The sequence below is a fragment of the Dendrobates tinctorius genome, unplaced genomic scaffold (genome assembly GCF_039654945.1).
Source record: "Dendrobates tinctorius isolate UK_male_01 unplaced genomic scaffold, ASM3965494v1 ptg000073l, whole genome shotgun sequence".
Lineage (NCBI taxonomy): Eukaryota > Metazoa > Chordata > Amphibia > Anura > Dendrobatidae > Dendrobates > Dendrobates tinctorius.
In genome coordinates, this window is record NW_027361741.1 from 16371255 (window position 1) to 16383843 (window position 12589).

The 12589-nt window shown below is 40.1% G+C and overlaps 1 long non-coding RNA gene across 1 annotated transcript; it reads right to left on the reverse strand.

The window, feature by feature from the left end:
• Positions 1 to 580: 580 nt before the first annotated feature.
• LOC141096193 (uncharacterized) lies at positions 581 to 10345 on the reverse strand. Its single transcript, XR_012233610.1, has 3 exons — positions 9825 to 10345; positions 8094 to 8235; positions 581 to 2697 (listed from the first exon to the last, which is right to left on the reverse strand). It is a non-coding gene; the product is annotated as an uncharacterized lncRNA (long non-coding RNA).
• Between the last annotated feature and the right edge of the window lie 2244 nt (positions 10346 to 12589).

Here is a 12589-nt window from a genome sequence, read left to right on the forward strand (position 1 = left end):
ATAAAAGTGTACACCTCTTAGCATTTTTGGCTTGATAAAGGCCCTATGTGGCCTCAGCGTTGTATGTAATTTTATTCTGTGTATGCTGTAATTAATAAAGGGATTCATCGGAAGAGAGCTCCTTGTTCCTTGCATCTTGGATTTCTTGCGTATGCAGAAATAGCTCTCAATCACTGAGTAGGACCACCCACTTGGCTCACATGTATACAAGAACCAGGGATTTAATTGAATACAAATTATTCTGAATCTTTTCTAGCAAACTATATATCATTCTGCTCAGCTTTTCCATCTCTATATCCTGCTGGCCACAGATATGACTGTATTCCCAACGTGACAGGTTCCCTTTAAAGTGTGCCTATAGCTCCTCCATCCTCCTCCCCTCTCCTATCTCCATAGAACTTTATAAGCACCACCTATCATCTTTTATTAATGGGAAAACCTTTCTTCACTGAATACAAATTTGTACCTATGAATTGAAAGATCAGACCAGGAGAAGAAAGAAGCAACTGATAACATGTATTACAAAGTTGATCCTTTTCATGCGTATTATTCATTTATGAAATAAAAATGAAAACAACAGTTACTCTTTGAGCAATTTTTATTTAAGTATTTTTTTTTTTAAAACAAAAAAATGAGACATAATCCGCACATTATATGAACCATTAAAGTACGACTCTGGTGTATTTTTTTTTTATTTCAGCACCAAAGTGGTATCACTGATGTCTGCTCTCTGTGAATAGGAAAATGCTTATCAGTCGCAGTCTTCTACTGGTGCCAATGCATCGGTCCCTCTTCACCATCTTGGGACCACTGTTGTGACTGATCCCAGCTAATAGTTATTAGCTCATTCTGAGTCTCATAAGACTTACATTGAGAAATTACTTCTGGTCCAGCTAGCAAACACTTTAGTGATCCAGCTATCCACAGCTCCAGTAATGTGGACAGGAGCGGCACTGAGAACAGCAGAAGACTGCGACCGGTAAGTATTCTACTACACATAGGGAACAGACACTAGTGACACCACTTCGCCACCTACCAAAAAAATACACCAGAGTGATGCTTTTAATAAAGTAAAATATAGTACATAATTATATCTTACACAAATAAAGTGCCCATTTTATGTAGTTTCAATCTGCAACTATTATCTGTGCAATTTTTATACAGTCACATTATACACGTTGTTAATATGTATTACTACATTGTCCTTACTGTATTTCTTCTAAAAATTACAAAAATTACATTAATGTCCCAAATGTGGGCTACAATACACGTAAGAAGACCTTTAAATGAAGTCTTTTTTTGCAACTGCCTTATGTTGACATATTTGCTTCTGAGCGATGCTATCGTTTCTTTCTCAGTCCCAATCCCGATAGTGTGCTGTGACGTACGGTGACATACCCCCCACAGCCCAGTCAATCAGGGGGAGTGCATGAGACTGAGTCATGCCTCAGAGATGCAAAGTGAACTTTCAGAGTCCGGCGGGTTACGTGATCGGGACTGAGCGAGCAGCGATAGCGCCGCTCAGAGGTAAATATGTCAACATAAGATATTTGCGACTTATTTGTAAGGTTTAAGTCAATGTGCACAATATACATTGTAGTGCACCACCTTATTAAATAAGAATGTCAATGGTAGTATAGTGAATTCACTCAATAAAAAAGAAATGGATTGTGTGGTCTTATGAAATGAAACTGAGGTACAGTATGTGAAAATGATAATGGGAAACCTCTCTGATCAGACATGGCGGTATACTCCCTATGCTCTTCCCTTTTTTATGGTAAATGAGTAGAAGGCATGGAGGGGCATTTACTCAGGAAGATAATTGTGAGCAAGCATGGTTAAAAACACATTTAATGATTATCTTGTCATGTAAACAGGCTGCTGATCACGTAAATGATTAAATAATCTTTTGTGCAGCATTAAAGATCATCGTTTTCATGGTTCATTGTCCTGTTTAAACAGGACCCACACTGCCGAGAGCTCCAACAACCTATACGCACTAAGCGATCCAGTGCCCATTGATTGCTTTGGTCTGTCTGTGGAAACAGGCGTTCAAATGACAGCCGATCGCATCGTGCTTCCAGGCAGGCCGTGTAAAAGGACTTTATGAGTGAAGAAGTCTCCCATTTCAGAAAAAAACATAAGGTTTCCATAGTCTGAGGAACTTTTCAAATTTCGGAGGAGCATGTTTCTGATTATGTTATAGGTTCTTGTAACCAGACTGAAGACCACACACCAGCTGCCTTTATCACTGATGGTCCATCTTTACGTCACTGATGCTTTTTCTGATATTTTAGTGGAGTAAAATATTTCTTCTGAATCTGTGTTCTATTTTCTTAAAAAAAAATCCTTACAGCACCCTCTACTCTTTTAGTATATGCCCTCTAAAACAGAGCATTTTCTCCTAACACACCATGGTTTCATTACTGTTCTTAATATCTCAGCAAGGTAACGTTTTATGGCCGGTCCTTTTCTCAGTACTGGTATTGTAGAGCTATGAACGGATGGTGAAGCAGAGTTACTCGGTGACGGTTACAGGGCACATGAAGATCATTTTGGATACAGTGTAATGACAAGCTCAACTCTGTTACATCTTCAGTCATCGTTTCCACCATCTCTTTTTCTTTCAAAGCTTGTAAGATGAACATCACATCAAGAGTTAAATCAATTATGTGACCCCTCCTTATCTGTGTGAACCTGGAAGAAATAGATGAGATTACTGCATGTTATAGCCTAAAGCACAATATACAGGGTGGGCTAATTATATGGATGCACCTAAATAAAATGGGAATGGTTGGTGATATCAACTTCTTGTTTGTGGCACATTTAGTATATGGGAGGGGGGAAACTTTTCAAGATGGATGGTGATCATGGTGGCCATTTTGAAGTTGGCCATTTTGGATGCAACTTTTTTTTTTTTCAATGGGAAGAGGGTCATGCGACACATCAAACTTATTGAGAATTTCACCAGAAAAACAATGGTGTGCTTGGTTTTAACTTAACTTTATTCTTTCTTGAGTTATTTACAAGTTTATGACCACTTATAAAATGTGTTCAAAGTGCTGTCCATTGTGTTGGATTCTCAATGCAACCCTCTTATCTCACTGTGGGCACACTGATAGCAACACCGCAGAAGAAATGCTAGCACAGGCTTCCAGTATCTGTTGTTTCAGATGTACAAGGTGTGAAGAACCTTGGCTTTATGTGACTGATATTATATTTATTAAAGTGTTTTTCTGGGATCAAAATATTCATGGTTTTGTCATTAAGATAGGACATCAATATCTTATCAATGTGGATCCGACCTCAGTACCATATCAACTTTTATAGGTACCGTGGCACTGTTTTCTCTCAGAAAGGAAATGTAACATCAACTGTTCTTCACTGTCCTATTAAGGGAATAGAAGAATCCAGGATATCTATAAACAGAAAGCTAGTGAGGAAACACTTAGCTAACCTAAATGAATTCAAGTCTCCAGGTCCAGATGAATTACACCCCAGAGTACTGAAGGAGATAGCAGAAGAAATTTTTGAACCCCTCTCCATAATCTTTGAAAAGTCTTGGAGAACAGGAGAAGTCCCAGAAGACTGGAGAAGAGCAAATGTTGATCCTATCTTCAAAAAAGGGAAGAAGGTGGACCCAGGCAACTATAGGCCGGTGAGTCTGTCATCTATACCAGGAAAGATCTTTGAACAAATTATTAAACAACATGTATGCCAGTACCTGGATAAGAATGAAGTGATTAAACAGAGTCAGCATGGGTTTGTAACTAATAAGTCATGTCAGACTAACTTAATTTCCTTCTATGACGGAATCACTGATTGGGTGGATCAAGGAAATGCTGTAGATACAGTATATCTTGACTTCAGCAAAGCATTTGACAATCCTTATTGAAAAATTGACTAAGTATGGAATGGACAAGGCAACTGTTAGGTGGATTCATAACTGGCTTAGTGATCGGACCCAAAGAGTGGTCGTAAATGGCTGCACATCCAGTTGGAAGAATGTCTCAAGTGGGGTACCACAGGGCTCTGCCTTGGGCCCTGTATTGTTCAACATCTTTATCAATGATTTAGATGAAGGAATTGAGGGTAAACTGATTAAATTTGCTGATGACACAAAGCTAGGAGGGATAGCTAATACTAGAGAAGAGAGAGAGGATTCAAAAAGATATAAATAAACTGGAGCAGTGGGCAGCAACTAACAGAATGGTTTTTAACAGGGAAAAATGCAAAGTACTACATCTGGGCAATAAAAATGAAAAAAGCATATACAGAATGGGAGGAATAGGGCTAAGCAACAGCACATGTGAAAAAGACTTGGGTATACTAATAGATCACAGACTGAATATGAGTCAACAGTGTGATGCAGCAGCAAAAAAGGCAAATGCAATTCTAGGATGTATTAACAGAAGCATACAGTCTAGATCACATGAAGTCATTATTGCCCTCTACTCCTCTTTGGTCAGACCTCATCTGGAATATTGTGTCCAGTTTTGGGCACCACATTTTAAAAAAGACATCAACAAACTGGAGCAAGTTCAGAAAAGAGCGACCAGAATGGTGACCGGTCTGCAAACCCTGTCTTATGAGGAAAGGTTGCAGGATATGGGAATGTTTAGTTTGCAAAAGAGAAGACTGAGAGGAGACTTAATAGCTGTCTACAAATATCTAAAGGGCTGTCACATTGTAGAAGGATCATGTTTATTCTCATTTGCACAAGGAAAGACTAGAAGCAATGGGATGAAACTGAATGGGAGGAGACACAGATTAGATATTAGAAAAAACTTTTTGACAGTTAGAGTGATCAATGAGTGGAACAGGCTGCCACGAGTAGTGGTGAGTTCTCCTTCAATGGAAGTCTTCAGACAGGGGCTGGACAGACATCTGATTGGGATGATTTAGCGAATCCTGCTTTGAGCAGGGGGTTGGACCAGATGGCCCAGGAGGACCCTTCCAACTCTACGATTCTATGATTCTATGATTACTAAAGGTCATCAATACCAGATTGGCGTCAGCTGTTGACGTCAACTGTTGAAGTGGCCGCACGCTTTCTACTTAGGAGCAGCAATTCATTCACTTGAATGAGCCAACACTACAGTGCCAGGCACCATCACTACCAAGAACACTGCGAGAAGGTAGACAGAGCAATGTAAGAATAAAGAGCCAAGCAATATGGCCACTTCAAACAGCGGACTTCAAGTACCAATTGGATATTGATGGGTTCTCATAACGGTAGACCATCAGTATTCTGATTCTAGAACTCCCTTTAAGTTATAGGCTAATTCCAATTTTAATAATTCAAATTATTGAGAAAAAAAGTATGAAAATAACAAAATTTATATTGCACACATCATGATAAAAAAGATGTAAAATTATTTGAATATCAGAATGAGAAAAAAAATGTATGGATCTTTTAAACTGCATGTATGAAAAAAAAAAAAAAAAAAGAAATGTCTTGAACTTGTTAATCTTTCCCCAAATATTGCTGGTCCATCTAAACTAATCTAGAATATTAAAAAGCCCATTTACATGAACAATTGGTGATGGGAAAAATGATATATAGATGGAAAATGTCAACACTACTATAGTTGACTATATGTCACAATTTTCATATTTGTCAGTAATATTTTTGTGTAGGCATAATCAACTTTAATTAATGGTAACCTCATAGATGTCATTTCCACGTTTTTAGACTGGGAAATAATAGTAATAATCATTTAGAAATAAAGTGTAATTATTATCGTTACATGTAAATGGCCTAAATTTACATAATGCTTTTCCATTTACTATTCAGGTCAAAGAAAAAATCGAAAGTAAAGACTTGGCACTCAACTTATGTCTTAGTGTGGTGATTTTATTTAGTAGTCCGTAAAGAAACGTTTCGGTCCAACATGGACCTTCTTCAGTCTGACTGCTTGTAAAAGGAGAGAAAATGGAAGTGGAAGCAAAGTTAAAGAGGTGAGTGGGTTCCCCCAATGTGTAACGCGCTAACAAGCGTTGGATACCGCGTTACACATTGGGGAAACCCAGTGACCACTACTGCTGCAATTACACCTCAGCTTTTGAAGGGGTTATCACACTCCAATACACATATAAGCAGCACAATTTTCTATTTATTGCCCAATACTCTCCAACACAGTACTGGCAATCATTTTACACCCTAAACCTATATCTTCCCCTTTGGGTTCAAGTATAAACAGGCATTACACAGGTGTTTTCACAGATCACCTTTTTAACTTTGTTTCCACTTCCGTTTTCTCTTCTTCTACAAGCAGTCAGACTGAAGAAGGTCCATGTTGGACCGAAACTTTTTTTACGGACTGCAAAATAAAATCACCACACTAAGGCTGGTTTCACACTTGCGTTTTTTTGCGCTGTTTTTTCGCACAAAAAAAGCATGCGTTTTTTTACCAATTCTTAAGATGGGTGCGCATAGGCTGGTTTCACATTAGCGCATTTTCAGCGCGCGCACGGCCGGGGGTAGCTCCGCCCCCGATCCGGCTCTCTGCCCGGCGTGCCCGCCCCTTCCTTGTAGCGCCGCCTCCTAGCGGACAGCGGCGCCTGCGATCGGCACACCCTATCTTTAGCATAGGGTGCGCCGATCGTGCGCAGGCCGTGCGCTAGTTGCGCTTTGACCTGCGTTGCGCACTTTTGACGGTGCGCCGTGCGCGCCAAAATCAAACTTTTCGGATTTTGGCGCGCACGGCGCACCGTCAAAAGTGCGCAGCGCAGGTCAAAGCACAACTAGCGCACGGCCTGCGCACGATCGGCGCACCCTATGCTAAAGATAGGGTGCGCCGATCGCAGGCGCCGCTGTCCGCTAGGAGGCGGCGCTACAAGGAAGGGGCGGGCACGCCGGGCAGAGAGCCGGCTCGGGGGCGGAGCTACCCCCGGCCGTGCGCGCGCTGAAAATGCGCTAATGTGAAACCAGCCATACACATGCGTTTGAAAGCGTTTGTATGCGCATGCGTTTTTTGTAGTGTGCGCTCGGGCGCACAAAATGCACTCTTGCATTTTTTGAGCGTCCGACTTGTCCCCAAAAATCACATGCGCATGCAATGCATTTTTTTTCACCCAACCACCCATTATAGTCTATGGGTGCGCAAAAAAACGCATGCGTTGTTTTAAAAAAAACGCAAAAAACCGCACAATGTGTTTTTTTATGTGCGTTTGCACTGCGCACGGTGCGCAGTGCAAAAAAACGCAAGTGTGAAAGTAGCCTTAGACATAAGTCGAGTGCCAAGTCGTTACTTTCTATTGATCGGTTTGGGTAACCTACCTGACCACCTTCACGGTAGTGCCACTTTATATATTTAAAGAATAAACCGTGGTACCTCTGAGATTAGGCAATTAGAGGCTTTGCTCTGGATCATTGCTTTTGTGGGTGACCCACACCTATGTGTCATATTACCTTTACATTTGATACTGACTTTTATTTATCCAATGTGTCTGGTAATTCATATTGATGAGCGAGTATACTCGTTGCTCGGGTGTTCCCGAGTAGGCTCGGGTGTCCTCCAAGTATTTTGGGGTGCTCGGAGATTTAGTTTTCGTCATCTAATCTGCATGATTTGTGACTTGTAGACAAGCTGAATATATGTGGGAATTCCCTAGCAAACAGGCATTCCACACATGTTTTCAAGCTGTCTCATTCACAAATCATGCAGATGAGACGACGAAATCTAAATCTCCAAGCAAGCCAAAATACTCAGAGGACACCCAAGCATGCTCGGGAAAACCCGAGCAACGAGTATACTCGCTCATCACTAGTAATTAACCTTGAGTGGTTGGCCATATGTTTTTATTCATGTTTTTGAGCCACTTTCTGTCATTGTGTGAAAATAAAGATTTTTTGCATTTTTGCTACTTTGTTGTAGTGTGCATATTTACAGTAGTGCTTTTCTTCTTCCTTGAACCTCTGACATTAGGTGCTCAAGTAGGGTCCCAAACCGTAATTATATAGTAGAAAAACTTGGCACTCAAGCTCTTGTCCAGCTCTCTGCTAGATGCCTAATGCTTAGTTACAGATGAATTACCTAGCATTACGGGATTCATAACATAAATCTTATATGATGGTGTTACATAGATACCTTGAATGTCTGAGCCCATTCATGTTAAGTACGGGAATTACCGTCACTTGTTCTTCAACTGAAAGTTCGAAATGTAATTCAGCTCGGTGAATCGAGAGACTGAAGATCTCCAAGTCAATGTAGAAGGCCGCCTCTCGTCCTCCTACATCCACACAAAATGTTTTGGTTAGTTTGTCAGACAGCCTCATAATTTAACATAAATGTATATGTTGCTTCATAGGCAACTAAAATATGGTTACCGTTCATGACTGTTACAACTGTGGTCAAAGTGAAACATAGAGATCATGGCTACAAGAAACTTAAATTAAGAAATATGTACAAGGTGGGTATGAAAATATAAAATGAAATGGTATGAAAGTATAAATATGAATCATATAAAATATATAAATACTGTAATATGTTGAACTCAGTTTATTCCCCAACATATGTAAAAAGTCACAGAAACTTCAGAGTTTAGTAGAAGACCCTAAAGTGGTAGATAGTGGAGCTCCAATCTAAAGGTACAATTACACTGCCCGAGTAACCTGGAAGACATTATTCCAGGAATGCTCAATTATTGAGCAAAATGCTTCTTTGTTTTGGGAAATTATTTTTAAGCAAGCTTGAAAACCACAGTTTTTAGCAGCCGATTACCATGAGGAAGAATAACAGCTGATGCTGAGAACAATGGCAGTCTATGCTCTGCTCATAGAATGATCTACTGCTGATGGTTAAGAGCACATCTGAAGCTCAGTCGGCCTGTCTAAACTGGCTATTAAATGACCTTCGATTTTTGGTCACTTAAAGGCTGTGGGTCATCTAATGTAAATGCACCCTCCCTGAGTCACATAAGGTAGGCTAGGCTCACATTTCCTTTTGTACGTTCGTTTAGGAGAACACACGGGATTCATGTGCAAAACGGATGCATTGCATTACTAAGGGAAGCGGAGGCAGAGGGGTCTCATGGACTATTATTGAATCCCCTTCTGTGTTTTTTTTTTTTAAATACAGGAAAAGCTGCATTAGGCAACGCTTCTTCTCACCTTTTAAAAACTGGCACATAGGATAAACCAGATGGACCCCCCATTATTACCACTTGGGCTTCCAAATGCATCTGTCCTCTGCATGAATTCCATTTGTTACCCTTAATCAAACATCTAAATGGAGTGTTGAAATGAAAATCTGAACGTAACCTGTTCAAAAATTAACTGCAAAATAGAACAGGCGTAATGTCTAAAAGAAAACGAGACATTTCTAAAGCTACACATGAAATGTAAGGTAATACATACTATATGTACAATTTTATAGAAAGTCTTTAGCATCGGTTATTTTGAGCATTTTATTATGAGTGAACATGTACGTATATTATAAAAAAAACACAAGAAAAAAGCATTTATCAATGATTGATTACATTGATGACACTGCAACAACATAATGAGGTTATTATGCAGTATCGCGCAATCCATGATTGCATAATAATATATAATGTGCCGTTATAAATTATGCTGATCATTGCGGACTTTCCACAACAGAAAAATCTGCATCAAGTCATGTGGATTTTATTGCGTAAATGATTGTGGAAATACAGTAAAAATGTCTAATCTATACAGAAAATCTCTGTATCCCCCCTCCTGCAGTGTTCACATACCCTGAGCATATACAGACCATTGCTTGTAATGAAACCTCTGATCTAACAGAGCCCAGTACCAGTTAAGTAGTAGTAGTATGTGACTGAATACTAAGAGTGCTTACCCTTATCTAATGTTCCTTGGAGACCCTTTACCTTTCTGCATCTCAATCCAAGCTTACAGCACCTGTATATCCTGCTCATGTACTGTAGAAGGTTTTTCTGGAGGAATATTGGCTTGAGAGGTCCGGTGAAGACTTTGAGCATATACACAGAATCAGGGTCTTCACCTTCCGTTGAGCCTTGCCATTGTGTCCATGACTGGTTTATGTAGTTGCATTGTAACCGGAGGTGTCTTAGAATATCCTGCCCCTTGGACCATCTGTCATTGTCAAGTGTCTCAAGGACATAATCCATCCGTTCTGACCTTTGCTTCTTGATAAGGTTATTGGTTTCTCCAGCTATTCCTACCCTGTTTTGCACTGGCAAATGTCCAAGAGTTTTCAATGAGTAAATGGGTAAAGTGCAGGAAACCTGCACAGTTACACACAAGTAAAGCCAAAATGTAGACATCTTTCTTACTTTGAAAATTACTTTGCAAGCTTCTGCATCCACAGCTTAAATACAGTAGCTGCTGAGGTCCTCCCTTCAAAAGTCTCAGGATGTGTCATGGGGCATTGAATGGAACATGGCCTTTCATAGAAGAAGATGGTGTCCCAGCACTTAACAATGTGTTTCACAAGCTGAGACAATGACTTGTTTGCACAGCTATCATTATGGTAATCGAATCCTAAGCTTTTTTCATGCAAGACAGAGTGCAGAGCATGGATGGACTGGGACACAAAGTCCTTCACAAGTCTTGACAAGTATGACCCCATGATCAAATTAATATATAAAATGTTAACTCCACCACTAATGAGTGTTGTGTTCTTTACCGTTCGCACACTGGTTCAATACTTTTTCCATTAACTATTTAGATTTGAACGCTTTGCATTGGGTTTTTCGTCAAGCTTATGTTTTGTTTGTTAATACTGTGACATTTAAGAAATCCTCTCATGTTTAATGGAAATTGTGTCTTGGAAGCATTTTTATAAACCTTCCTTGCTTCAAAATGCAAAAATGAGGTTTCATTATGCAAGACAGGATTCTTTATATACAAGGGGGTACAGATGCACACTGTACATAGGGATGGTCCACACTTAGCAGAACAATGAGGAGCCTTTTGATCTCCATTGAGCCTTGTATTTTCCTATTACTGCTTATAAAATATTCCTTGCATCCTCATTATGTCCACATGATGGTGTTTTATCTTCTGACAGATCAAATTCCTATTATATCACATTAAAGTGAAAAATAAAGTGCAGTTTAGCGAATTGCTATTACTCTAGATATCTAGTCTTATACAGGGTGGGCCATTTATATGGATACACCTAAATAAAATGGGAATGGTTGGTGATATCAACTTCTAGTTTGTGGCATATTAGTATATGGGAAGGGGGTGGTGACCATGGTGGCCTTTTTGGATTCAACTTTATTTTTTTCAATGGGAAGAGGGTCATGTGACACATCAAACTTATTGAGAATTTCACAAAAAAAACAATGATGTGCTTGGTTTTAATGTAACTTTACTCTTTCATGAGTTATTTCAGTTTATGACCACTTATAAAATGTGTTCAAAGTGCTGCCCATTGTATTGGATTGTCAATGCAACCCTCTTTTCCCACTCTTGACACACTGATAGCAAGTGTGAAGTGTGAAATTCTCAATAAGTTTGATGTGTAACATGACCCTCTTCCCATTTGAAAAAATAAAGTTGGATCCAAAATGGTCACCATGGTCTCCATCCATCTTGAAAAGTTTCCCCCCCTCCCATAAACTAATGTGCCACAAACCGGAAGTTGATATCACCAACCATTCCCATTTTATTTAGGTGTATTCATATAAATGGTATTTTTATATTCTTCAGAGTATAATTTTTAGAAGATCTGCACTTTGAAATCAATGTTCCTTATATAAAATATTCAATATGCTACAATTCATACCATCATATTCTCGAAATGTGTTTTTGTCCTTTTTTACAATTTAGGAATCAACATTTATTGACTATTTAATGTCTTGGACGAAAAAGCGGAACAAAAACATCTGCAAGTGTCGGAGCTGATAACTGGCCATACAAATGGTAATGGTCTCTATGGGGAATCCAGCTGAAGAGAGGTGAGGATTGAATGAAGAGGGGATTAAGGATAACAGCTTTGAAGGCAGGACTTGTCTCCTGGCAGGTTTCAATCATAAAGGCCCTTTTACATTTAGCGATGCACCAGCGATCCAACCAGCGATCCGACCCGGTCAGGATCGCTGGTGCATCGCTAAATGATCGCTAGTGAGCTTTCATACAGAAAGACCTCACAGCGATGCAGCAGCGACGCAGCGCACGATACTTACCATTCACACACAGCGATCCTGCATCCTCCCGCCCGCGTCCAGCGTCGCTCGTCGTCACAGCAGGAAGTCTCAGCAGGAAGCGCCCGACGAGAAATGGAGCCGGACATTCTCGCGCGATCAGCGATGGACAGCGGGGGAGCCGGTCGTTGGTATCACACATAGCGATATCGCTAGCAATATCGCTATAACGTCACAAAACCAGTGACGTTTTAGCGATATTGCTAGCGATATCGCTTAGTGTAAAACCCCCTTAAGACCCCGTCACACATAAAGATGCACCAGCGATCCCGACAACGATACAATCTTGTCAGGATTGCTAGTGCATCGCTACATGATTGCTGGTGAGCTGCCAAGCAGGCAGCTTCACCAGCGATCAGCACCAGCAAGGACGCTGTTCTCTAAGGTAAATATCGGGTTACTAAGCAGCGTGCGTGACTTAGTTACCCGA